Source organism: Cydia strobilella, chromosome 11 (genome assembly GCF_947568885.1).
Source record: "Cydia strobilella chromosome 11, ilCydStro3.1, whole genome shotgun sequence".
Classification (NCBI taxonomy): Eukaryota; Metazoa; Arthropoda; class Insecta; order Lepidoptera; family Tortricidae; genus Cydia; species Cydia strobilella.
In genome coordinates this window covers 5416629-5441588 of record NC_086051.1, presented here as the reverse complement: position 1 = coordinate 5441588, position 24960 = coordinate 5416629, and the positions used below count along the sequence as shown (strand labels likewise).

The window sequence follows — 24960 nt, the reverse complement described above, 5'->3', positions numbered from 1 at the left end:
GGAATGGTGAATTCTACCTTCAAGTCGACGGCGTGGCCATGGGGTCTCCGGTGTCTCCAGTAGTCGCTGACATCTTTATGGAGGACTTCGAGGAGAGGGCACTCTCATTGGCTCCTGTGCGACCGAAGATATTTAAAAGATACGTAGATGACACTTTTACTATACTTCCAAAAAGTAGTGTTTCAACTTTCTTGGATCACCTAAATTCCATCCATAGCAAAATAAAATTTACTATGGAGTTGGAAAAAGACTGTTCTCTCCCCTTCTTAGATGTATTGGTAAAAAGAAATCCTGATAACACCCTAGGTCGCACTGTGTATAGGAAACCTACTCATACTGATAGGTACTTAAATGGCAAATCGCATCACCATCCCAGTCAACTTGTTACAGTAGGCAAATCTTTGTTTCAGAGAGCCCAGAGGATATGTGATGACCAGCATCTGGCCGCGGAACTCCAGCATGCCAGGCGCGCGCTCCAGGCAAACGAGCTCAGGATACCGCGGGTCAACCAGAGGTCCCACATTAAGATCCCCACAGTTGAGCGCAGGCCTGCCATTCTGCCTTTTGTCAGGGGGGTCACGGACAGGATCAGCCACATCTTGAAGCGTGCTTCTATAAAAACATATTTCAAGCCAATGAAGAAGATGTCACAATTCCTGAGGCCTGTAAAATGCAATACCCCTCTACAGACTGCAGGAGTGTACAGGCTGGACTGTGAGTGTGGCCTATCATATGTCGGGCAGACGAAACGGAGCATTTCCACTCGGGTGAAGGAACACATAGCTGATGTCAAGCACCGTCGACCTAGGTCTGCTGTCTGTGAGCATGTCATGGATAAAGCCAATCACTCAATCAAGTTTGATAAGCCTCTGGTTCTTGCCAAGGAGAAGCGTTACATACCCAGAATGCTGCGCGAGGCCATTGAGATTAAGAAATATCCAAACTTTAATAGGGAAGATGGCTTTTCTCTACCACCAGCTTGGGATCCTGTAGTCCACCTGATAAAGGAGCAAGCGAGACATAGACTGTGAGACCGTAGTGTTGGATGATGCTGGACATTCTGATGTTTTGAAAAGATGTGTCCCGCCGAGTTTGTTGCCGGTCCCATATTGGGATACCCTCCTACAATTTAGGAGGGAATTAAATCTTCTCGGGTCCGTGGTGTAGGGTTGGAGCCGGCATAGTTTTTTATCGCGTATATATATATATCTTTACTTGAAAAATAATTATAGTGTATAACTAGCCTTATGAACCGATTTTGCATGTACAACCAGCCTTAAAGTTTGTAGTCTATGATTGTTCATTATTTTAGTATGTGGGTATTTTTGCATTTTGTAATTTTTCCTCAGTCACCCGTTGACCACGAACGCTGTAAAGAGTTCGAAACGTCGGGATGTATTATAAATTCAATATACGCGATATAATCCGTTTTCATAGTTTTATTTCATTTACACATATAGTTACGGTAAACGTAAAACAATGTGAGTACAAAATGTTAGCGCACAGGTCTATGGCAACTCACGTAAGATTTGTCAATTTTATTACCAAACAAACGGACGCGGACGGTCACTTTCTAAGTGGGAGATTTCACACCATTGTCTTGGTGCTAAACTTAGGTGATAGGCCATAAAAGATCGAATGCAGCAACGTACATTAAAATACTTGTCGACATAGACAAGAAAAATATGATAAATAATATGGGTATCAAGTAAAATATGAAGACATCCCCTTTTTTAGCGTTCCGTACTTCAAAAGGAAAAAGACGAAACCCTTTAGCATCACTCATGTGTCTGTCTATCTGTCTGTCTGTCCGTCTATATTTATATCTATGTCTATATCTATCACGGCTAATTTGTTCCAAAACTCCTGGTTTTATAGAGCGTTACTGTGTATCTGTGTGTTAAGGTGTATGTGAAGTCCCCAACCCGCATTGGGCTAGCGTGGGGACTATAGCCAAATCCCTCTCGTGCCTGAGAGGAGACCTGTGCCCAGCAGTGGGACGTATATAGGCTGAAAAAAAACTGTGTATCTAAATAATATAGGTAAGTATAAATAAATAATAAATATTAAATAAATAAATATTATAGCACATTCTTACACAGATTGACTAAGTCCCACGGTAAGCCTAAGGAGGCTTGTGTTATGGGTACTCAGGCAACGATATATATAATATATAGATACTTAAATACATAGAAAACACCCATGACTCAGGAACAAATATATGTGCTCATCACACAAATAAATGCCCTTACCGGGATTCGAACCCAGGACCATCGGATTCACAGGCAGGGTCACTACCAGGGACCGGCCCGCTATCCCTTATCGGGGTTTTATAAGGGTATTGCATAAGGCTTAACTCACGAAACCCTTTGTTTTGGTTTTAAAAACCCTTATATAAAGCTACCACATTTGAGTAATCGGTAGCCCAAATACCCTTACAAAACCCTTATCATCCGCTCACCAACACCTTGCATATTGCTTATAAGGGTTAGCCTTATAAAGGGCTTCCTTTTTAGCATATAAGCGTGCTAATTTAAGTCGTCTACCTTGTTCATAAAGCACACATTACTTTGAATCCGAGCGATCGTCGGCGGCGACGGCGGCGTTCTTTGACTAGGCACGTATTTTCTTTCCTTTTCATACACTACCGTAGATATATACTAATCCTGTCTCTTTCACTCTGTATGTTTTCAAGGGAAACCTTTATAAAAAGCGCTTAAAGATAAGGGTAACCCTTATTAAGAGCTAGCCTTATTTTTGGTTAGCTTTTCGGTAAGGGTTAGTCAAAGGTAAGGGTATGAATGGGCTTGCAGTTCAAAAGGGAAAGTATTTCAATGTGTTAGCCGTGTTTAAGTGTCGCCCATTGAAAGGGTTTTATCGCGGAAAGGGTTGTCCGGTCCCTGGTCACTACGCACTAGGCCAAACCGGTCGTCAGAGTATGTATGTATACATAAGCAATATAAGCATGTAGACAAGAAATAGGGTCCGATTTAGATTTAACAATTTGTAAATGGTTTTGATACTACCTTAAAGATAGCTCACGCTAATTGGCGGATGCTAAATGAAGTCGAGATCATATCAAAACCAGTTTAAAACCATAATAAATTGTTAAATAAATCTGAATCGGACTCCTAGTCTAATTTCCATTGATAATCATCTCTTAGTCTTATTTCGATATAGAAAATCGTAAATTTATTAACATTTGTAGGCCATGTTTACGTTCATGGCATATTTTGACGTTTGGCGGTGATTGCGGAAAAGATTATAAAGCTATACAAAGGTATACTTACTCTTATGTTCGTGGCCTTTACCCAATTGTGGCAAAGTTAATTATTAATAGCAAAAAAGTAAACAGATCGAGTCCACGGGAATCTACGCAACGCTACCTAGCGCGAAAAGCTGAAATTATGCAAGTTGCATCACAGACCTAGTCACGATTTTATCAGGTTTGCCATTTACTTGCATTAATATGGAATTATGGCAGATAATAAATTGACCGCAAGTGCCTTCTGACATTTTGTGTTTTACTTTGTTGCCAAATATGTAGTGATTTTGGATGCAGTTATGATAATATCCTATTACTTATACGTATAAAATTAATTCTGTGCTGCAGTGTCTTGTTCGAGCATTCTTATTTTATAATCACAGCTTATTAATTTTCATTTGTCACTATATTTCCCTATTATTAGTTCCTGCTGAAAGTACGGCTCATTAGCACGCGCTGTAAAATTAAAGTACTTTATTATTTTATGAAAGAACTATTAATACCTATAATTTATTGGGTCTCATCGGTTGCGAAGTATTTTCTTCATAATAGCTTACCTACTGTATTTATGTGGTAAGTTAAAGTAAACTATACGCCAAAAATTACAAAAACAATAACCTTAAGTATTTGGTATATCCAAAAATATAATTACTGCTAATTTTATCATTATGGCGTCACAATTGTCACAGTGGCGTTATGTGGTTACATGTATGTTACAGCAACATTATTATCAGTCTTTTAATGACGTTATTAATGTTATTATCTTTATTCCTGTTTCGTATCTAGACATATCACACCCTAGGAATATTAAACAATGTAGACAGTAAACAGCCTAAGTCCGTGAATACTAATATGTTTAAAACTATTTCCACGCCAGTCCTCGGAATAACATACCAAGTAGTAAGTCTTACTTTTGCTCGAGAGAGTCGAAGAAAGTTTCACGATGTACATCACGCATTTTATGGTCACTTCAATGTTGCAATAAGGGCAGATATACGCTTAGTGCTATGCGATTTAGATAACCTTTTGAAGGTGTGTAATGACTACAATTATATGTAGGATACTGCACTTAGGTGAGCAGAGGTTATGCTACTATATATACGTACAATACGTAAATTATTCTATCTATTCCTAGGCTGCCTAACAATAGAATACCTACTCCTAAAAATGTAATTAATACTCGTCTACTATGTAATTAGCTGCAATTTTGATATCTAAATAATTCATTTTTCATTTCATTTTTAAATACAAGTTTTAGGTAGGTAGGTAACATTTATTTTGTACTGCCATCATTTAATACAAACTGCGTAATCTTAGAAATATATGTGACGTTTTCAACCAAAAGGTACCACATTGTCGCTTGTCGATAAGGCTGATTTCAAATTGAAGCTATAGGGAAATAGCGCCTTATTGACGACCGACAATAAGTACCCTTTTGGTTGAGAATGGCACATATATAACAATAAAAATAAACATAAAACATGAAAATCGTTTAAGAACTTGCAAAAAAAATTAAAACAGAACTTTGAACCGTGCAAAAAATAATTAAGTACCAAAATGCGAAAAATTTGAAGCAGATAATGAAAGATACTAGGTCAAAGGCTATTTACCTCTTATAGTGGAACTTTCTACTCTAACAATCACCGCTAAAATCAATTAAAGCTAAATAATAGCCAACCAGTGACAATAGGCCACTCGATAGGTTCACCTAAAAACTTTTACTGAGCGACTAATTTGAAACAAACACTTAGCTTACCATCAGTTTAAGTAGGCAAGAATTTTAGAACGAGCTTCATTACCCTTTTAAGGTAGCTTAAAATGTTCAAAGATTCTTAACGATCTCACAATTTTACTGTGAAACCTAGAATTTTTTAGTATTTTTCTGTTACTTGTGTCGTTAAAATATTTTGGTAAAGAAATTTGATCTAGATTTTTGAATTGGATTTCTTTGTAGCCTCCATCTCTCTCTCTTTCTATTTATATTCGTTACATTCAAAAATTATTCGTGGAAAATGTATATGTACTAGGTATCTACCGATTGTTTTTTATACGAACTCTGTTCGCTCCGAAAGAAGAAAGCTGCCTGGTGCATGAATGTTATTAATTTACATATAAGTTTGTTATTATAAATAATATACGTATATGTATATCGTTCTACCGTGATGACGTAAGAAATAAATAATTTAAATTTCCTATAAGGTTTCCATGGGAAATGGACTACCAATTTTCATAATTAATTAATTAAATAGGTATAACGTTATTCTAACAAGTTTTTATGGGGCTTCATTGCCATCCGGCATCCGGTCATACCGTTACCACAAGGACAGGTTGTGACTTGTGGCATATCTTCGCTTAATCATTACTACTTCCGAAAACGCATTAAAGTCCGTCCGTTATGTGACTCAAGATACTGTAAAAGATAAAGGTATAAAAACCAGTTGATTTTTAGGGTTCCGTACCTCAAAAGGAAAAAACTGAACCCTTATAGGATCACTTTGTAGTCCGTCCGTCCGTCCATCAGTTTATCTTTCCGTCAATACCCTTTATGTCCCTTCAAGCTGTGAAAAAATAAAACTTCCAAGTTACGAAAAAAAAAATACGGCCGTTAATGCCGCAAAAAACGTTAATATCGACACTCTCAAGGGAATCAAAATTTATATTTATTACTTCCCGTTGACTTAGAACTATTAAATTTGGCAAGTAATCTAAAAACTATAAATATGTATAACATAAAAAAAATTGTTAAATTTGTACGGAACCCTCGGTGGGCGAGTCCGACTCGCACTTGCGCGGCTTTTAAGTTTTTAACATATAGTTACCTAGTTCAACTACCTAAGAAGTACCTATAGCACTAAAATGCAAGTACGAGCGAGATGCATAGAAAGTAAGTTACACAACTTACGCACAGGCTAAGTACATGTCAGTGTGAAATTGGTGGTAGGTTATCATCATCATCATATCAGCCCTTTATCGCCCACTGCTGGGCATAGGTCTCTCTTCCAGTACGCCACTTGTCCCGGTCCTGAGCTAATCTCATCCAGAAGTGACCCGCAATCTTCCGGATGTCGTCCACCCAACGAGCCAACGGACGCCAGGGGCTTCTTTCATTCCATATACCGTGCGTTCCGAAAAGTTTTAAAAAAGTTGGAAATGCTCTCGGCAATGTCAGGGAAATTTCACAGGAAACAAGAACAAGAGCTTTCATTTTGTAAATGAAATAGTTATTTTGATTCCCTTACAAAAATATGAGAAGTTTCCGAAATTTTTCCATGTGGAAATTTTAAAAACTTTGCGACAGGACATCAGTAAGTAGAAGTCGACAATATTTCTACCATTCCTACCCTTTCATTCTTTTCCTTCTTATTTAAATAATATGTAATAATAAGTATGTGATTAACTAAGGCATGTCTAATAAAAAAAAAAAATAAGAACAAAAGCGTATCTCTGTTTTAAGTTTTGACATTTTAACTAAATTTGACTGCGCATATATTTTTATTTTATTGTTTTTAATTTTAATCTTTTTTAATAATCAATGAATTTTGTTTTTTATTATTACCTATTAATTAATTTTCAAGGTCTTTTACGTTCTATCAATTACCAAATGCTCAGCCAATTTAATTTTAATGGATCTTTATGTTTTACACCTAATTTTATTTATTTTAAATTTTTATTGCAATTGTAAAATGTAAATTATACCTATGGATCTGCTATATCTAAAGAGGGGATATCTTCCGGCGGACTGATAGTCAGTTACATTAGAACAAAAATTTGACAGTTCCGAACAACTGACAGGCCGATATCGTGCGGCGGACTGATAGTCAGTGGGCCCCTTTACAATTGCAGGTTTATATAATTACTTTTCTTAGCAATATAATATTCAAAATATTTCGAGGCTGTTCCCATATTTAACGTGGAGCAACCAATTGTTAAAAACAATAGTTGCGTTAGCGATCTATTACTAAACACAGGTATTGTTTTCCTATCCACTTGTTAACTAGTACTTTAAAACGGTAATTAAAAACAGCTGTCTGAAACCGAATCTCAATAAAATGGTAGACGCTTACTAATAATGGCTTAATAGCTACCTATCGAACCAATTATTAAACGAAAACGATACTAGTTAACTTAATACCGTAATAAAGGAAGCTGAAATATGGCTTAACTGTTGAGATCAAAATAGGCTGTAGGTACTTAACTACTATGCCTACTTAGATATATTACCTGACTACCAAGAAACGATAGTGATTTCACGTGTTTGTAATTTAGTCGATTAAAGGCTACGACTTATTGCAGACGCAAAATTTATTTGAGGAAAATAAAATGTGAGACGGATAAAATGGGAAATGTTTGATTTACGTCAGCAACATTGTTCAGCAAATTATAAATGTTCATGCATTTTTCTCAACTACTTATATGCCCACGTTAGCGGTTATTTTGAATACAGTTCAACACCAGCAAAAGTGTCAAACACCAAAGTTTGATTGAAAAAGTCAGTCACGCATTACCAGTGTCGAAACCGTATTAAAAAGAAATATCTGTAGTGTTGTCGTGACACGGTTAGTGAAAAAATCTATATTTGGAGGCGATTGCAGTATTTAGCCAATGGCGGCGGTGAATGCGGCGAGGCTGCGCCGGCGCCGAGGCCGAGGTCCGAGGGTAGGCGAGCACGCAAATGCGATCGATACTCTATATCTACATGTAACATTTTATTGCAATTTTGACAAGTAGGTGTGATCAATATTATTCTTGTTAAGAACTTATCATTATCGGCCTACTTAAATACATCTGACTGTTGGGCACAGAGCACAGACCTCCTCCAGAGTTGAGAATGAGGAACAGAATTAGACAGGCTCCAAATCCAAATAATACGTAATTACGATCAAAAGTAGAGTAGCTTAGTCGTACGTGACCGATACTTATGTGTGGTGTCATGGTGTGATGATCCTTCGCGATCCTAAAAAGTTAGCATAAAACTTGTGTGTCTGACAGTACTCCACTAAACGGATTTTCTCAGTTCACGACTTCTCAGGTCCGTCTTGTCTCGACCGAAACCTTGAGACTAACCTAGCCTGTACCTATTGATATATTACCTATTGATTTATGTATACAAATCACTTCTATATTATTATAACGGTAATTCTAACCGTGACTTCCTCCGATTACCTAATTTAAGTGTAACGTAAGAATTCATTGGTAATTTGTGTTAAAATAATAAAAACACGTGTTATAGTGTCTCGCAAGACTTTCATAGGAGAACACTAAAGAAGTTATTCAAGTAGTATTTTTTAGGGTTCCGTAATCAACTATCTGTCTGTCTGTCCGTCCCCGTCCGCGGCTTAGCTCACCGGCCATTAGTGATAAAAATATTATTTATTTTTACGATATCATTATGAATAACTAAACATCGTGAAACTGTACGTTATGTGTTCAATTGTATTTTTTCGTCATGAATGGCTATTTGTTACAGAAAAGAATTCTGGTTGTGGAAATGTCATTGTGGATAGCTGACGGATCATATCCATAACCGTTTGATAACAAGAAATAACTAGATAGTTACTACTGATAGATAGTTAATACAGATTTTTTTATGAAACTATGAGGCCTATTCAGATGAATAGAGGCCTCCTAGTTTAATAAAAAAAACAGTATTGCTTAAAATTATTATTATTATATATTAAAGTAAATTTCTACATCTTTCCATAGTTCATATATTCCTTCATGTACTAAGTACATAAGAACATACAAGTTACAAGTATACAAGGTGACAGCCATGTCTTTGTTCGGAGTATGCCCTTACAGTGGGAGGGAGTGGGCCTCCTTGGATTGCGATCGAATACTGATTCCGAAACATCGCGATAAAACTCCAATAAAACCCGTGAATGAACTTATTAAAAAACAAATTATTTTATTAACTATTTCGTTTTGTGTTTTTAATCTAGTTACATTTACAATATGAATATTAACTGAAATAAGAACAGAACAAATTATTCTTCAGTGGCATCTATATGGCATCTACTTCAATTTATAATTTATATTAGGTTCTGTTTTGGTCACTTTTTCTCGTTATTATTTACAACGACGGGACTTAATCGCGTAAAATAAGTATTAAACCCACCTCCGACGTTTCGAGGACGGCGTTGTCCCCGTGGTCTCGGAGAAGACTGTCTTCTCCGATCTCTGTCTTAGTCCCGTCGTTGTAAATAATAATGAGTAAAAATCGTGAAAGTTTAAATCACTTTTTCTCGTATTTCATATTATAGCGAATGAGATATACCTACTCTTTTAAATCCGAAATCACTGTAGCTTAGGTGCTTGTGGTCATAATATTTTAGGTAAAGTCCTTTCTGACAAAAACGGGACAATTTTGACTGTTTAATTAAAATAATAGTATTTTCCGAATAGGTTTAGGATTAACAGAGTTCCATATTCATGCTTGTTGCTTATTCAAATAAACGTTGCGAAAATTGCATCTTTGCATTTAAAAAGATATTTAATGAATTGTGCATATAAAATAGGTATATTTGCAAATGTCAAGTATAGGAGTGGTGTTAGACGATAAAACGTAATTGCTTTTAATTAATTAACTATTGCAATGTGACACGCAACAATAAACATTTTACCGTCTTTAAGAGGCTCTGTGAAATCCGTGCAGTGGTACTTTAGAAAAGCACTTGTTTTATTTTAATTACAGAGATAAATAAGGTAAGTCCTCGAACGGTCCACTTAATTAAAAAATCTATTTTGCACACCTTAATTGGTTTCTATTTAAGAACAACAAAATAAGAATACAAATTTTCCTTTTTAAAATACGGGCCATTAAAAATGTCGATGGAAAATAAACTTGTTTTAATTTGTATTTGGTAGGTACGGCATATCATTTATCACAAAACTGCGACATGCCATTTATTACATAGATTGTTGGGCATTTATTAACCTGCTATAAAAAGTACCTGTCATGCGAGTGAGTGGAAGGACCTTCGACCAGTCAACAAAAAAAAAACATCGCAAACACGAATCGTTAAAAATCTAGACACTATTTTAGCGACTTTTAAACATAATTATGACGCGGGATGACTGTGTAGATATAGACTAATACATATAAAAGACTGCCAATCCCTTATAAAGTCGGGTTAGTCACTAAATTCACACTACCTCCGTTTAAGCGAAATAAGTCATCTTGTGAGCGTTATTGTGTTTAGAAACCGGAGGTTAAAACGCCTTGCAATAACTATCGCAACTACCTCACTATAATGTCAGGTCACACCAATAACAGTGACGAGAACGCACCTTCGTATGAGTAACCATTCTTTAATATGTGCAGATCTTTAAGAAGGTAAATAAAGTAAGATCCGGTAGAAACTCAACACTACGCTAGAATCGAATTTCTTGTATCACTCCACATAATATCGTGGAACAATGGCGCAGAAGACGGAAACAGAAAACTGTTCCTAGGAAATGCGTGGGACACACGGCTGGGAAGGGCGTCCAGCCTTTCCTGGGTCGCTTGGTAAGAGATCAATTATAATAAACGAGTAACATGAGCAAATTGAATTCTTGAAACTTACAGGCCAATCGAACGTAAACTGACATCCGATTGATATCTGTAATGGCATTTAATTATCGTGCGTCTCGCTCGCGCAAATATATGTACGGACAACTGCAAGCGAGATGCACGATAACTGAATAACATTATTTTAATGTCATCTCGTTTGAATTTTTTTTTTAAATATTTATTTTTTATTTAACGAATTAATCCCCTAATATTTATTAATTATAAATTTTTATATTTGTATCATTAATTTCCACGTCACAATAAATAAAACAGTAAATAACATCCATGCATAGATCGTGATCGGCAACGCAGGCTTCGTCAAGTGGACACAAAAGCAAATCAGCAACAGGCTTCGTCATCGACTTACAAATGATGTAATCCGCAACAGGCTTTGTCTAGCTTAACCACTAAATTAAACTATTTAGGCTATGGTGCCACCCCGGACCGTAGCCGGCCCAAACGTCCCCATGACACTGGCAGCGTTGCCCCGTTGAATTGCCAAGGAGATCTGTTGGACCAGGTACGATCCGGAGCGAGGATCGCAACCCCTATCTCTCAGTCGCCGACCCAATTCCCACACAAACTCCTTAGCCTCCGCACCCCAAGGTCCTGCAGTCTCCACCGCAACTGGTATAAAATCATACATTGGTTCCAAGGCAGAGTACTTCGTATGCTTCTGTTTAGCCGCATACTCCGCAGCTGAACCAGCAGCACCGATGGTGTGACTCAGATGGGACGGGGCAAAGGTGCTAACACACGTTGCGTCCCATAAGAGGCACCGACCCTTCTGCCAAGGAACCAATGTAAGACCATCTGGCCTTTTGCCATCAGCCCGGCTCAATCCCGGAGGCTCCAGGACACAGGGAACATTGGCTGAGACCAAAGCCCTGCGAACTACCTCATTTATCGCATGGTGACGTGAAAAACGCCCCGCGCACCTCTGACAACTAAGGCCATGGTGACCGTCCTCCTGAACCATGGCTCCACATATACACCTATGTACCTCGCAAACCTTCGAACCCAATCGTAAGGCAACCGCAATCCTCAAAGAATCGTTATCTAGTAACGTGCCTAACTGAGGGGAAGGCAACGCATGAAGCCATGCTCCTGATTCGCACCTAGATGCGGTCTTGAGGCGCGCTAAATCTGAGCCAATAGCCTCGCTCAGCAAATCTGCAACCACCTTCTTACATAGGATGTCGTCCCAACCTCTTTGGGTCGCAGGATTGCTTGGCGGTTCCGTACCCTGACAAAACGATGACCACTTGACAAATGCCTCCGCAGCAAAAGGTATCTGGGAATTGCCACCATTGTCAGACAATATTCGAGTGACTAGTCCCAAAGTACCATGTGCCGAGGCAAGGAAAGCCACTACGCCTACTTCACGACACCGACGAACCCCAAGACCCCCGTGACGTACCGGAAGAGCAGCCTGGGTCCACTGCGCCTCATTCAGATGTACATTTAATATTGACTCCAGCGCTAACTTGAGTGTGTCATCTAATTTCGCTACATCGTCATGAAACATCCAGGTGGGAGATGTTCTTAAAATATACATTATCCGAGGCATCGCGAAACAGTTCCGCAGAAGAACAAGCGAGACATGCGCGGATAAATGGCTGAGGTGTATCTGGGCCTTAGCTAAAGCCAACCTTTTCTCTTCCAGAGCCGAACTGACGCCTTCCGGAAATATAGGAGCACCCAAAAGAGAAAAGGTTGACTTTTGCAGGCGTCGCACCCCCGGCAATACCGCCTCAAATCTCGATATGGTATTAGCCTCATCGGAATCGCAACAGAACAGCTCGCATTTGCCCGAATTTATCTCCAAACCGATCTCTCTCAAAGTTTGAATTGGTCTGTTGGATATTTCAATTATATAATAACTTTTTTGAAAGCGCCATTGAAACATTAAAATAATAATTATTAGAAATGAATTGGTTGATCGCCGAGTATTATCCTCACGTCAGATTGTTCAGAAAATTAAAGAGTAAAAAATTAAACATATGAAATAGGTATTAGGTATTATAGAAATATTTATAAACAATAATTTATCTCTCTAACACTTTAAACTCTCGCTTTTTGAGTGTGCCGAGGAACTGCACAACCTCGTTCCTCCGTCCCATTTTTACCATCGGACCACACGACAAACGGCACTCCGGCATCGCTTCATGGTAGGAATTCCAAAAATACGCACGAAGCGTTTGGCTCCTACATTTCTTATGCGAACTGCCAAGGAGTGGAACGCCCTGCCCGAGTCTGTGTTTCCGCATGAGTACAATTTGGAGCTCTTCAAGGCAAGAGTTAATAGGTATCTCATAGGTAAGCATGCTCCACCGTAGACCACATCATCACTTACCATCAGGTGGGATCGTAGTCAAACGCCTGCCTATGCATCATAAAAAAAAAAAAACTATTTAATTACCGCAATTTAATTTCATTTTTTTTACCCCGAACATTTATATAAACGAATGTCGGGTAGTTTAGTGTCGTTTACTAATATCTCAAAAGACATTTTGCCGGGACGTCAGTCTTCTGTGACCACAACTATTGCAACCTAGCAGAAACGTGGGAATTAAAGGTAAAAGCAATGAAATTAAATCGCAGTAGACCCGTTCGTGTAATTAAATATTATCTGTCTAAGTCTCTAAGATTGTCATTAATATGAGAATGTTCTAGTGAAACATGATAAATTTTAATATCTGTAAAAAACTGATTTACAAAAGAGCTGTTTAAAAAGCCAGCGAGATCAAGTTGGTACCTACGCACCTAAACAATATACGTATAGTACCGTTTGGACCGTTTGCCAGAAACTGGTCAGTATATATCTAGATAATAAAAATGCCGCAACCTGCTGACATTTGTATCTGATGAACTCAGTGACTCATCTTCAAGCCAAAATCAAAAAGATTTACAATGTTGTTGCGAAAGCAAGCAAGTTGTTACAAGTTTATTTGCCAGTCGAGAATTAAGTGATTAACATTTAAATAGACATTTATAGATGTACCCTTGCAAAGGTACACATTTGTATGCAGGGGAGCCAAGCTAATAATTTGGCTGACTGTAACTTGCTTCATCGAAAAAACAAAATGATGTACAAAAACCGGCCAAGTGCGAGTCGGACTCGCGCACGAAGGGTTCCGTACCATTACGGAAAAAAAACAACAAAAAAATCACGTTTGTTGTATGGGAGCCCCATTTAAATATATATATTATTCTGTTTTTAGTATTTGTTGTTATAGCGGCAACAGAAATACATCATCTGTGAAATTTCAACTGTCTAGCTATCACGGTTCATGAGATACAGCCTGATGACAGACAGACAGACGGACAGCGGAGTCTTAGTAATAGGGTCCCGTTTTTACCCTTTGGGTACGGAACCCTAAAAAGTGTCTAATGATACTTTATATGGTTGACATATATATTTTTTCTACTCGTCGAGTATAATCTGTGTACTACAACGTCGCATGCAACACTACAACCTTACTCTTTTCAACGTTGGATAGTGCCATAGCACTTCCGACTCACGCATAAGAATTTTATCGATACGGTTTAGTCAATTATAAAAATTTTGAAAATAGAACTTCATACATTTCGATAAAATATTTCTTGTTTAAAAGGAGACTCGATTCAATGCAAATTAGCCTACTTAAACACGCTGCTGCGTCGCATCCGCTTTGTAATTGGTTGGCCAACAAAACATTTTATTTTATGTTGCAGTAGAAACAATTGCTTCATACGTGAGAAACGCGCATGTGACACCCTTCATATAGCCACATCCATACCCTACGAAAACCGCTTAGCGTTGCTTGTTAGTCTCTATAGGCGAGGGTTGCCAAAATCGAGAAAAAAACTGTCTTAAAATTTAATTTAGCAAGGAGCAGGTACCAGGGCCTCATGAGTTACGATGAGGTGTCGTTGACCAAATCGCCGGGGGCACCGGGCCCGGCGGCCGGGGCACGTACGAGTATGAAGGTATCGCGGGCTGCGGCAGCTCGCGTATCTTAGCTGTATACTTTTGGTTTGTTTACCTATATGATTCTACTAGTTGAAAGTATTTTTTTTTGTCTCGTAGAAAAAGTATTGTATACAATAGTGATATAATCAAGCTTTTCAATCTCGTACCTTAACTTAAGCAACTCAGCAAGCTTCGTTGCTTAAACACGGTACTCGACTGAAAAGCTCTCTATTATATCACGATTGTATAAAATACTATTATAAGAGAGGGCAAATATTAATTTAATACGAATATGTATGGGAGCTGATAGTTATTCGCTATTTTTGACAATAATATGTACCTATTGGCAAATTCTTTTATTTCTTTATTTTAGACAACCGCCTTGCCAAGACAAGCCTTGGGGGAGGCCTATGTCCAGCAGTGGACGTCTATCGGCTGACATGATGATGATGATGATGAGACAACCGCAGAAGAAATTAAGTAAGTACCGAGTGTATTAGCGTTTCGACTGCGTTTAGTGTTCTGGTCCCAATTTTAATGGTTACCCTCATTTCTTTCATTATCATTTAATTAAATATATATTTTAAGAATATTTTCTAGAAAAACAAGCATTTTCTAAAATACCCGAAAGGCATCTAAAGGGAAACTGTTATAAACGCGACTCAAACTGAAAGCAAGTTTAATGCCCAGTAGAAAACCTAATTATTAAATACTGTAATATATTGAAAATTACGAGTTTAGTAATAAAGAAAGGCAATAAATCGTTTTCTTTATAAAAAATAATAATAATAATAAAATGCAGTGATAACCATTCACAAGCAAGGATCTATACAACCTAATCACGAAACTAGTTGCACATTATACCAAAAACCTCGCAACTAAATAGCAATAAGCAAATAAAATGTCACGTCCAAACACGTTCATTAGTCTGTCATCTTATTTTGGCAAACATGTCGCAAGCTTGACAGTCTCCTCTCGCCTGTGTCGATGTCGGTGCATTGTTTCTACGCGAAACATTACCTTGGCTCACGTGCAAGAAACAGTTCATACTCTGACATTTCCAATAACTTAGAAGAGTCACAAAGAGTGTTCTTGAACTTTTAAAATAAAGGTCAATGATAATTTTTTCTGTACATTAAATCCGCTAGGCGCTTTTACGAACGTTATTACCTATCCTGTATTTTATGTTCGCCCAATAAATGCATGACATTGGAAAAAGTAGGTACTTATTAGTTAAGGGGCCCACTGATTACCAGTCCGACGGACGATATATCGGCCTGTCATTTGTTCGGAACTGTCAAATTTTTGTTCTAAATACTGAGGCTGATATCGTCCGGCGGACTGATAATCAGTGGGCCCCTTAGGCTAGGGGAGTTGCAGGTTGAAGAGAAACGTCTCCTAAACTGAATTGAGAATTTCAAATACATTTAAGAATGTTCTATTATTAGGTAAGTATGCCACGACGGCAGAATGTCACAAAAACAATAAACACATTAAAAACATGGTAGAGTGTCAGAAGTCTGAAAAGGAAATCAACACAAAAAAGTACGACCTATGCACTTTATGCTTTATTTTACTGTAACCGCACATTATCGCTAAACACCTAATATCTTTTACCATAAAATGTGTGGTAAAAGGTTATTCTATCTGATATTTAGTTATCAAATCTGTAAGCTGATGCCAACAAAGTACTATTATATCACTAATGGTATGACACGATCAGGTCAGTAGACCATATTTGCAGAGTCATAAGAGCTTATTTTATGTGTTTTGCTGCGTCAGATTGCAGTAAGTCGTACAGTAAAAGAACATAGCAACGCCTACTTTTGCCCTTTTTTGAACCGCAGTACAACATTAAAGAATATTTATATATAATCATAAAATTTTATTTTCAAAGAAACATCCAGAAATTGTAATAATAATAAATCGCGTAAGCACGCAGGCGATATGAAAAAGGTTAAAGTTAAAGCTTGTTATCAAGTAAGGGGAACTTTTACAACCGATTGTTTGCATTTTCATAACTCTTGAAGCTCTCCTAGCGATAAGGTTTACAATGTATTCTAGTTGGTAGCGCGACCGTGGGCGAACCTAGTTCTCGGACAACCAGTATAAAGTAAGCTGTACCTTCACACGTCCTAAACGTATTCGGAGAGCGCACTTATTGGATACGACTGAGGATCGACTAAGCGAGATTGGAAAGTGATTGTAATGGCAGCCCTGATAACACTGCTGTAAACATTCCAGAGAAGTTTTTTTAAGTAGGTACAGTCAGGTACACCGATGAACTAGTTTTGAATTTGGGTATAGAATTTATTTGTATGTGTTAATTTCATACCTTTCATATATAATTCAAATTTTAAGCGGAAGCAAAAGAACGTAAAAAGTGCTCTAAGGTACTTACTTACAAACAACTCAATAGTGTATAACTACAAACATAATTATAGTAAATTTGTTGTTAAGCCAATTCCTAGACATATAAACCAATCCATGTGACTACTTACTAACGCAAACTGTTCGCTTGCTATCAAGCAGCTGTACGCTTATTTGCCACTACAGTGAAATAACAAACAGCTTTCTCGTTACAGACAAAACTATGGAGCAACTTGTTAAAGAATCAAATTTTCTATGCCTTAAAGTAATTGCGCCGTCATCGTCACCCACGTACATTTCTTGTCAATCAGGTAACTAGGTAAGAGTGACACTTTTTGGATTACTCGACAACTTGTATCCCACGTTTGTATGTTATATTTGAATTTCTCTGCGTGTCTTAGTTTAAACAAAACATAAACTTGTAAAACATTCGAGCATTATTTATTTACGGTACTAGTTCACACTTCTATATCTATCGTGTCCCTTCAACTCAACAGTTTCTCTTTACTCTCAACCTTTTGGACACCTTATCTAAGACAAATGTTGATCGTATAGGTGTTATGAGAAACATTGAAATTTTTGACAAGAAATGGATTAAGACCCTATCAAGGTAGAGATCCTACACCGAAAAAACAAACGATATCTATAACACAGGTTCTCATTAAGTTAAAATTGTGCCATTCCTTCTAAAAAAATTTTAATGAAAAATCAAGAAATAAAATAATGATATCATTAAGGATGAAAATGGCTAAATCTTCACACATTTGCATTGTAAATTAGCAATATTTATAGCCATAAAAACATCCACGGTGAGTTCCCATAATGGCTATAATCTCACAGAAATCCCAGTCCTGCTTAGCCTAATGGCTACAGCTAACGAGTGTATATCGAGTAAATTTGTCTAATGCTTATTTAAGTTGAAATTTATTTGGAGGACCGTGGAAAATCACGATTTCCTCGCAAAAAGATACGTTAATCCTTGTAGTTAAGTCATCGCGATGATGGTCATTAAACTAACAAAAAACAACTATATAAAGTGATTCAATTTACACATCACAGATGGTTGCAAACAGATAATATGTACATGCACCATACCTACCTACTTACTATTTTAAACATGACGGTCAAAACACTTCAAAGATAAAGATGTATTATCAATATAGGTACATGTAGAAATCTCCTGGAAAAACTGGAAAAAATCCGTTGTCAAAAAATTCTCAATGAAAAATCCTGTTACGAAAAATTTACCAGAGAGCATACTCGATATACCTACTTACCTACAATAAAAAGGAAATAGTACATTTCAATGCAAGTGTGGAAAGTGTGTTATTGTCCCGTGTCATCTCGGGACTCGTAAATAATATTACTTTCACACGTACATTGAACGTTTTTTAATACATTTGCGAAAAAATCACAATATAACAAATATTGGTTACAAGAGTATTATACTTACAGTTACGAATTTCCCATGAATGTTATTGTATGTTATTCAGCACCGTAAACTACGTTTAGCGTTGATTTACATTGCCAAAATTAATCACATTAACTCGTTTCATACAAAAACTTAGGGCCACTTGCACCATTCACTAACCCGGGGTTAACCGGTTAAACCTATATTTTTTTATGCTGGGGTAAATGCATTTACGCATCTCACCCCCGGGAAGCCCATTGGGGGGTGGTATGTGGGACTCACTCCTCCCGTAACTTCCTCTGCTAGCCAGAGGAAGGGGAGGAGAATACCTACTAACATCCCCTGCGGCGTTTCCCGTCTATGCCGTTGGGGGGAGGGGTGGCAATGGGGACGCGAGCATGTCACCACGGCACCCCCCCCCCCCCTGGTCCCGTGTAGAGGGCAATGTTATGCGGGTCCCCTGTCCCTACACTTTTGGTCGCATTACAACTTTTTTTTATCGTCAGAATCCATCCGAAAGGTCAGCGCCGTTATCATTGAAGTCATCGGTAGGTATTTTAATGTTCCTACGCTGGTATAAGTACCTGTGTCTCTACCATGAGCTGCCAAAGTAAATTTCAATTACTTTACTACAGTCAAAGAGGATATAATAAGATAGAGTGGTACTGTCATAGTAAATTTTGTAACCGCTGTAACTTCACTGCCATCTATCGACATACTTTAAAACTAAATATGAAGATTTATAAAAATACGTTAAAATGTATTTAAATATGGATGATTTTTTTTATTTGCATTTATTATTTTTATATGATTTTGACCCATGTTCTTTCAATGATATGCGTTAAAATTATAAATAACAAACGAAACCGTAACGCCCTCTATACGAGAGTAGGCCAAAACTAGTGGCGCCCTCTGATCGAGAATCAAATTTTCGTGATTTTCGAGGCACGTTTTTTCCTTAGACTGTATCCATCCATAGAGTTATATTTATCGTTGCTACAGTGAAAAGTGAATAAACGGGCCGCATGTCACAGGCCGGGCCGTGTGAAGTAAAGGCACGTATCGAAAACTACCCGAAAAATCAACTGAAAACGTTTGTGACTCATCTACACACTTGGAGTGTTTTACTCGAGCTACTTAATTCTAAGTACACAACTACCTCCATAAAAATGTAACGTCATAGTGCATTCCACATTCAAGTTCGTATAGGAGGTACCTACTTGTTGTCAATTGTGTTTCCGTAAACCCAGGCCAGATGAGTCAGAGACCTTTTCACCCAGCATTGTTCGGAAACCAGTTCTCAAACTGTTTTCTTGAATTTTCGTTTTAAATTTTTCATTCTAAATATTCATTTGCTAGACTTGGAGTCCAACTTGAGTAAGTATAATAAAAAAAACTAGTTTTGCTTAGCTAAAGACAAGTTCAAAGTTATTAGTAAGTAGTTTTTTTAAATTTTGTTGCGATTTTCCTGCATTCCGGATGTTGATATTTCTGCCCGCTACTACCTATTATAACTTAAAGTTAGGGTACAAATCTTAAGAAAGTTCCTTTAATAGCTATATATCGTACGTATAATAGCAATACTGGACTTAAAAATATGTTAAATCTGGTCTACTGCATAAGGCATATTACACAGTCGAAGAGTATATTAATGATAAAGATGCATGGCCTTCTATAAGTAAATGAATAAATTATGAAATGTATTTGTATTGTATTTGAAATTTTAATTGTTGAATTTTGTATTTTGTGAGCTGTTATTTATTTTTTAATTTAGTTGTAATGTACTTTTGACGATTCAAAAGAGATTGTAAAATCCTACTTGATTAAATGAAATTCTAATAGAAAATATCTTGCAAGTTCCTAAGTATCTTATTTTGTCTAATAACCAGAGGGTCTACCGCGAAATTTCGATTTTAGATTTCCACGGTAGACCCTCAGGTATCCCTGTAGCACAGCATTTTCAAAACAATCAACATTTTACAGATACAGACACATTCGTCAAACTAAGTGAACTATTTTACAATTAGGCTGTTGAACATAGTATAACTTTTTGCAATGGTATATTATGGTTAGTAAAAATTAGATTAGTAGGTAATAATTACACTTTATCAGCAAAACATGTTTGTTAGTTTTACTAGTCCTAGTGTTCGATTTAGTTAAAAGTGCATAATTATGCAGAAACACTGATAGTATACCGGGTTACAAGGCCCGATAAAGCGGCATTAAGGCTTTCTCCTGCAGTTATACAATAAGCATAACTGTAAACATCCGCTCTTACCTTTACTTAAGCAAGTCCGTTAAAAATTCCGACACTGCTGTAGGAAACACTAACACTTCGATTTTAGCGAGTCGATCAAGTCTGATCGCACCGTTATTCACGTCATATGTGTGTCAAATAACGAGAAAAATTCTCACAATCTCCGTTTAGAACACTCACTGTATAGGTAACGTCTAGATAAAACACTCGGAGTACCCTTTTGAACACAAGTTTTCCGGTCACTGTCACTTAGTCCTTACAATGTGAATGTTTGAAAATGGAACGGTTGGCGCACGCGCCGAGTGTGCGTTCAACTCAGGCGCAGCAGAGAACCGCACGCCTCTCTCTCAAGCCAGCGACTGGCGCTCACCGCCGCGCGGCCCGTTTCGCAATCGCAACCACGGTTTTCTTGCAATATCTTGTTGCATGGCAACTGTTGAAAATGCTACGTTTTAAACCTGTATGGTGTTGACAAAAACAGTAATTTTGCTATCGATTGTGTTTAATAGCGCGGCGACGCCTAGCGCAGCGATGCACCACATGCAGCCTTGTGTTAATACCAGTTTTAAACGCAATGAAAGTTTGAAATTACTTACTTGAGAAACAGTGTAAACTTGGCAAGTTAAAGAACTATCGTTGTCACGATTTTAAATTAGCATTAGCTTTTAAAGTTTGGGTATTTAACTATTTATCAAAACAGGTACCAAATGTTTGTAAGTTATTAAAGAGAACTCTAACTGAACTCATATCCTAAACGGCTAATATAAAAGGAATTTTCTTTATTTTGCTAACCTTACTTCAACATTGGGACATAACATAAAACCTCAATAACCAGGTACTCGATTCTTTCGAAATCAACAATCTCAGTCGGCTCTTAAACGAGTGACCAAAGCACTCATTTCACCAGACAATCAAACAATACTAAACTATGCGGAAGCCAAAACACACATCGCCAGATATTTTGACTTCGGAGTCACAACACTCCAAACGCATCAGCTTAGACATGCCAGTATAAATACCACCTTCGTTTTTATAAAGTTGTAACGGATATCTTGGTCAAGTTATATTGGAGAAGAACAAACATATGAGACAATACACAGTGAATTAGAAGAACCACGATGTTACCAAGACAAATAACATTATCGTCACGCGATGCCCCGGGCATAAAAATGGATTCCGATTCATTGTACGAGTAGGCCTAATAATGCGACTTAATGGTCTGCTGTCCCATTGAATAAAGTAGTAAGTATGCACGGACTAGGTTCAAAGTTACCGTTTTTTTCTTCACCAACCCAGTCAATAAGCCTTTGCGTCACATTTCCTTTCGAGGTTAGGGTTACGGGAAAAGTATGTAAGTAGAGGCTATTCGACTTTCGTAATATTTATATGGTAATATTTATATTTACTTTAGTATGATCGATGTAGGTCCATGTACGAGTATGATTTACACACTGTGGAATTCCCTAAGTTAAAAAGATCAAGAACTGATGCTCCATTTACAATTCGCTGTACACGATGTCGTGGAACATTTCTGCTATCTTGGCTCTACTACCACCCAGTCACTATCTAACGACAAGGAGATAGATACTCGGATAGGCAGAGCATCAACTGATTTTGGAAAGCTTTTCGCGCGCGTATGGAGAAACCGTATGCTCACTATATACACCAAAGTCCTTGTATACCAGACCTGCGTCCTAAGTGTATTGCTGTACGCATCAGAAACATGGACTACGTACGCAAAACAAGAACGCAAGTTCAAAGCTTTCCACATGCGCTGCCTGAGGACTATATTTGGAGTTACTCGGCAAGATAAAATGAGCAACGAGGTAGTACTCTCAAGAACGTATTGCTGCAGCTTAACAGCTATGTTAAAGCAGAGAAGACATCGCTGGCTCGGTCACGTACATCGCATGGATCCTGGGAGACTACCACGCCAAGTAATGCTGGATCAGATAGCGGACGGTAAAAATACCTGTAATTGGGCGTCCAACTACGGTTTTAAGGACGCCTGTAGGTAAGCGAAACATGGACAGTTTTGATGGCATTCGGATTCGGACCAACGGGTGAGAGAAACGCGCCGAAATGAGGCCGGAATGTCGTCACGACATTAAAGTCGGAACATCAAAGCACGACGATGACTGGCTGGAGAACCTTAAGCAGAAAAATCTTCGTCGTGCTCTACCACCTCTTGCGGACTCGCGTTTTGTGTGCGATCGATGTGGCAAGAAATGCCGCGCTGCGATAGGACTTTATAGCCATCAACAACGACGCGGGATCCCATAAACCCACAAGTGCCACAACAAGCATCTACAGCAGATGATGTGATGATGATGAGCTTTAGCATATCAGAAAGGCCCTACCGATTGACACGCCACCAACATTTAGTTTTCAACGGCCCTCCCGATCTCCAATTTTATTCATTGCACTTCAAGGTATGAAAATATTTGATTGCAACAGTTTTTACAGCTTCGTTTTCATGCTCATTTTTGTTCATAGGTTCAAAAATTATTCGGCGGAAATACGTAACAGTAACGTAAATACACTTAAAACAATTAAATACCAAGATTTAACACTTATAAACTTGTTATTAAAAAAAAAATTGTAACTTAAGTAGACGATGTATACGTTATTATAGCTTCTGAAATGTTTTAAACTAACCTTAACCTCAAGAGTGCGTTATAGCTGTTCCTGTATGACTATTTAAGGCTCTTTAGAAACAGTTCTAATGCATTACGTAACCATGGCTCAGACCGGTTGGTAGTTTCACTGCGTAGCCACAAATAGGATCTTTAATGTAGGTAAATTATTTATACCTACCTACTAATTTAGATGAAAAGGATCTTGTTATGCAAAAACTAACATAAATCCAACTTGAATCGTCCAAACTTAAAAAACTAAAATGTATTTTAAAATTCTGAAAAAAAATTACATTGGTTTTTAGTGGTAAATTTTACATTAAGCGGGTGCCCCGTAGAAAAACATAACTTCGACAAATAAGGACCATCCTAACAATCGACGCATGTATTTTCTAACATTTATGCGCGGTAGTTTTCTCTTTCACTTTTCTACGAAGACCTTTACCCTCAACGAGGTAATTTTACTAATCATCGTGTTGTGTTAAAACTTGTTTTCAATAACATTCAATAAATATGTCACTAGCTAGGCTCAAGAGAAAACAGTTTTCAAATGGCAAAATTTTACAAATTGTAAACTTCAGTTCAGAAACACATTTTTAGAAACTCTCGAGAACTTTTTCAACAGTTAAGAAACTTACCGCAACTTGCACCCAAAAGGGCGCATCACGGCGTAGGGTAGAGGAAACCGAGGTGAGTCAAAAAAGAGGTAAGTTGAAACAACGTCAATTCTGAGATTTTTGAGACATCTATAACTGTTATCGAGCCGGAATAGACGATGTTTAGCTTCGTCTCCCCGTTCGCTGGTCCCTCAATAAGCGTCCTTGACTCAAGATGATTATAAATACCGCAAAATTGACGTTGTGTCAACTTACCTCTGTTTTAACTCACCTCGGTCTTCCCTACTAGATTCTATATTATGTTATAACTGTTATTAAGCAATATATTCTTCTTTATTAAGCAATCTTCTTCTCCATTAAATGGAGAAATAGAGTTCCAAGAAAAAAGCAACGATTTTGTTAGCATACGCAGTGCGTTATTTTAAACGTCAAACTTCTATGAAATTATGACGTATAAATGACACTTGCACTGCGTGTGCTATCAAAATCGTTGCAGACTTTTCTTGGTCTAACTCTAGTTATTTTTATATAAGTAAATGCATTAGTTATGCCTATGCCCATGGCTTCGCCCGCGTCTAGTTTAAAACATAAAGTGGCATACATACATTCCTACAAGAAACAAGATTTCTACATTTAAATTCATCGAATTTGTTACCATATTTCACAGACAGACAGACATATTTCTTACATTTAAGAGCAAGTATGTTTTCGAATCAAGCACTACTTTTTGGAGAAAACCCGTTTCCAGATGATTTTACGCATAAAACTATAGAAGCTCCTATAATTATTCTATGAGCAATTTTCTAAATATTTAAATAGCATAGGTAATTCGATCTCGATGATAGACGTAGAACATAATATCCATCATTATTATATTTATAGTATGTATTTTATAAA

The 24960-nt window shown here is 37.5% G+C and overlaps 4 protein-coding genes and 1 pseudogene across 5 annotated transcripts in view; 2 read left to right on the top strand and 3 right to left on the bottom strand.

The window, feature by feature from the left end:
* The window catches only part of LOC134745675 (uncharacterized), a 61688-nt pseudogene extending 49920 nt beyond the window's left edge, over window positions 1-11768 (top strand).
* LOC134745353 (uncharacterized) overlaps window positions 1-21183 on the bottom strand; it is a 187840-nt gene extending 166657 nt beyond the window's left edge. Inside the window, exon 1 of the mRNA XM_063679376.1 lies at window positions 20832-21183. The gene's annotated coding sequence lies outside the window, so the exon portion shown is untranslated. The remainder of the gene's footprint in view (window positions 1-20831) is intronic.
* The window catches only part of LOC134745383 (adenosine 3'-phospho 5'-phosphosulfate transporter 2), a 423869-nt gene that overhangs the window by 223377 nt on the left and 175532 nt on the right, over window positions 1-24960 (bottom strand). The gene's annotated exons all lie outside the window — the stretch shown is intronic.
* LOC134745355 (tonsoku-like protein) overlaps window positions 1-24960 on the bottom strand; it is a 431809-nt gene that overhangs the window by 337484 nt on the left and 69365 nt on the right. The gene's annotated exons all lie outside the window — the stretch shown is intronic.
* Window positions 1-24960, top strand: part of LOC134745351 (axotactin) — a 156066-nt gene that overhangs the window by 88003 nt on the left and 43103 nt on the right. The gene's annotated exons all lie outside the window — the stretch shown is intronic.